The sequence below is a fragment of the Oncorhynchus keta genome, unplaced genomic scaffold (assembly GCF_023373465.1).
Source record: "Oncorhynchus keta strain PuntledgeMale-10-30-2019 unplaced genomic scaffold, Oket_V2 Un_scaffold_2232_pilon_pilon, whole genome shotgun sequence".
Classification (NCBI taxonomy): Eukaryota; Metazoa; Chordata; class Actinopteri; order Salmoniformes; family Salmonidae; genus Oncorhynchus; species Oncorhynchus keta.
Window position 1 is genome coordinate 122501 of NW_026290868.1, and position 4386 is coordinate 126886.

General features: G+C 43.1%; 1 pseudogene; it reads left to right on the forward strand.

The window, feature by feature from the left end:
* The first annotated feature begins 627 nt into the window (after nt 1-627).
* LOC127928175 (interferon gamma 1-like) lies at nt 628-3825 on the forward strand (annotated as a pseudogene).
* Nucleotides 3826-4386: the final 561 nt, after the last annotated feature.

Sequence of the window (4386 nt, forward strand, 5' to 3'; positions counted from 1 at the left end):
TTCTCTTCATCTAGCAACACAGAAGTCAACAGAGGTCTCTGTTCTCTTCATCTAGCAACACAGAAGTCAACAGAGGGCTCTGTTCTCTTCATCTAGCATCACAGAAGTCAACAGACAGGGCTCTATTCTCTTCATCTAGCAACACAGAAGTCAACAGACAGGCCTCTGTTCTCTTCATCTAGCAACACAGAAGTCAACAGAGGGCTCTGTTCTCTAGCAACACAGAAGCCAACAGACAGGGCTCTGTTCTCTTCATCTAGCAACACAGAAGTCAACAGAGGGCTCTGTTCTCTTCATCTAGCAACACAGAAGTCAACAGAGGGCTCTGTTCTCTTCATCTAGCAACACAGAAGTCAACAGACATGCATACCAACCTGAACTTTATTGCATCACCTAAGAATTCCCCAGAATGTGTTAAAACTACCTGTTTCCTAGGGATTCCAACCCAAGACCCCCTGCTCTGCTGCTAAAAGAAGGTGTTAATGAGTGGCCCGTGTGTTGGTGTTTGATTTAAAGGAAACTTCGCTCATTCAGAGAACCCACAACCTCACACCTCTATCGTTTCTGCCTCTGCCTCAACTATATAAATACTTGTCTGTCTTAGCCTCAGCATCAGTCAGAGAACCCACAACCTCACACCTCTATCGTTTCTGCCTCTGCCTCAACTATAAATACTTGTCTGTCTCAGCCTCAGCATCAGTCAGACAGACACAGAAGAACAAGACGTGGGTCGTCTCAGCTACAAGGCGGTCTCGTTAAGTCAACCCAAGTCAAGGACTTTGACTGAAGTTACCGTACACCGATTGAGGACTATTGAGCTTTGAGGGATCTTCAGCGTGACGTTGAGGGCCATGGATGTGTTATCAAGAGCTGTGATGTGTTTCTGCTTGATGGGCTGGATGACTTTAGGATGGAGTCATGCTGCTCAGTACACATCAATTAACATGAAGAGAGACATAGACAAACTGAAAGTCCACTATGTAAGTATCATACACATTATTAACTGGGGAAACAGGGGTTTCTACAGACAGACAGACAGACAGACAGACAGACAGACAGACAGACAGACAGACAGACAGACAGACAGACAGACAGACAGACAGACAGACAGACAGACAGAACAGGGAGATCTCCTTCCTAATGGGAGGCCAACAGTAGGACAGAACAGGGAGATCTCCTTCCTAATGGGAGGCCAACAGTAGGACAGAACAGGGAGATCTCCTTCCTAATGGGAGGCCAACAGTAGGACAGAACAGGGAGATCTCCTTCCTAATGGGAGGCCAACAGTAGGACAGAACAGAGAGATCTCCTTCTTAATGGGAGGCCAACAGTAGGACAGAACAGGGAGAACATTGGATGTTGATGAGATAGAAATAAAATGTTTGACTAAAACCAAGAGGAGTCCCACACTTCCTGCCCAAGCAGGAAAGACTTGTCAGTGAGACTGAAATGAAACTAAAAAAGATGACATCATCACAACAGTGCATTTCCAGGTAGGCCCATAGACACCAGACCTGGCTCAAACACTTCCATCTGAGGTGAGCTTTAGCTTAGACGTAGCTTGGAGTTTGCACTTTTGGGACTACTCCATTGTTGCCATTGTACGTGACAAACTAAATGATGTATTTTAAGTTACTTGACCTATTTAGCCCAGGTCCGACAGACACTATACTTGTGATTAGGGGGAGAAGAGTCCACTATATGCAATAAACAGCAAGTTGCAAGTTGAAGGAGAAAAACAACTGATTGTCATCATGTCTTGTTCTTTCAGAAGATCTCCAAGGACCAGCTGTTCAACGGAAACCCTGTTTTCGCCAAGGACACGTTTGAGGTAACATATAATGTTACACATTGTTATCCCCTTCAGGCTAATATCACCAATGTGAAACTATAGTTTCGCCTTTGGGCTAGGCTGGAGACAAAACTAAGTTTCAAGATGGTATTTTATTGAGTATTTTCTCTCTCTCTCTCTCTCTCTCTCTCTCTCTCTCTCCCTCTCTCTCTCTCTCTTTCTCTCTCTTTCTCTCTCTCTCTCTCCCTATCCCTCTCTCTCTCTCTCTCTCTCTCTCTCTCTCTCTCTCTCTCTCTCTCTCTCTCTCTCTCTCTCTCTCTCTCTCTCTCTCTCTCTCTCTCTCTCTCTCCCTCCCTCTCTCTCCCTCCTTCTCTCCCTCCTTCTCTCCCTCAGGACAGTGAGCAGAGGGTGTTGATGAGTGTGGTTCTGGACGTGTATCTGAGTATCTTCAGCCAGATGCTGAACCAGACGGAGGACCAGGAAGTGAGGGAGAGGCTGGACCAGGTCAAGGGGAAGGTTCAGGAGACCCAGAAACACTATTTCCTGGGGAGGACACCTGAGCTGAGGACACACCTGCAGAACCTGTGGGCCATCAAGGTGAGCTTCCCTCCACAGCATCAATCATGATGGTAGTATAGTCTACTGTATAGACACCATCGTGGCTGTAGTATAGTCTACTGTATAGACAACATCATGACTGTAGTATAGTCTACTGTATAGACACCATCATGACTGTAGTATAGTCTACTGTATAGACACCATCATCGTGACTGTAGTATAGTCTACTGTATAGACACCATCATCATGACTGTAGTATAGTCTACTGTATAGACACCATCATCGTGACTGTAGTATAGTCTACTGTATAGACACCATCATCGTGACTGTAGTATAGTCTACTGTATAGACACCATCATCATGACTGTAGTATAGTCTACTGTATAGACACCATCATCGTGACTGTAGTATAGTCTACTGTATAGACACCATCATCGTGACTGTAGTATAGTCTACTGTATAGACACCATCATCGTGACTGTAGTATAGTCTACTGTATAGACACCATCATCATGACTGTAGTATAGTCTACTGTATAGACACCATCATGACTGTAGTATAGTCTACTGTATAGACACCATCATCATGACTGTAGTATAGTCTACTGTATAGACACCATCATATAGTATAGTCTACTGTATAGATAGTCACATCATCATGACTGTAGTATAGTCTACTGTATAGATCATGACTGTAGTATAGTCTACTGTCAAGACACCATCATCATGACTGTAGTATAGTCTACTGTATAGACACCATCATCGTGACTGTAGTATAGTCTACTGTATAGACAACATCATCATGACTGTAGTATAGTCTACTGTATAGACACCATCATCGTGACTGTAGTATAGTCTACTGTATAGACACCATCATCATGACTGTAGTATAGTCTACTGTATAGACACCACCATCATGACTGTAGTTTAGTCTACTGTATAGACACCATCATCATTGGCTGTAGTATAGTCTACTGTATAGACACCATCATCGTGACTGTAGTATAGTCTACTGTATAGACACCACCATCATGACTGTAGTTTAGTCTACTGTATAGACACCACCATCATGACTGTAGTATAGTCTACTGTATAGACACCATCATCATGACACCTGATGAACTAATGACCTGATAGTTAATGCCTGTATCTTCTGTCTCAGACCAGTGACACCACAGTCCAGGGGAAGGCTCTGTCCGAGTTCATTACCATCTACTGTCCGAGTTCATTACCATCTACGAGAAAGCCTCCAAACTGGCCCTTAAGTTCCATCTGAAGAAGGACAACCGCAGGAAGAGACGGCAAGCCCAGAGGCTCAAATCACACATCATGTAGATGACCAATCGTGTCTAATGTGAAGGGTTGCTGCAGGGTGAAGTTACACCGGGAAGTTGATCTTGGGTCAGTTTAGCATTTCCCCCTCTAAAGGTGAAGGTTAGGATTGGGGGAGCTGATCCTAGATCTGTACCTCGGGAACCCCCCAAAAGCCACAGTTTTGAGATACATATTGAAGCTACATATTACCTTGATACAAAACTCTATTTATATTGTTCAGTTATTTCATCTATTATTTAATATATTATTAAGTTATTTATCATTATCAAAAGAGTATTTATATTTTATGAATCAAAAGGAATCTATTTTGTTAATTAATATTTATTATTTATTATATAAATAGTGCTTTTCTCTTGGAATATAAGGACTTGTTTCTTGCAGTTGAAGCAGATCTGTAAGTTCTACGAGTGAATAAACGGACATTAAGAAAACAGTTCTGATGACTGATATTATCTATCCACACGCACGCACGCACGCACGCACGCACGCACACACACACACACACACACACACACACACACACACACACACACACACACACACACACACACACACACACACACTAATCTATGTGTGGTGCTGTATGGAAATATCACACATTGACTGATTTACTTTTATAATTGTTCTTGTATTGAAACCAAAACCCTCTCCTGCATGGGGCCCACACAACAGCCGTGGTCCAAATGGCATACTATTCCCTAT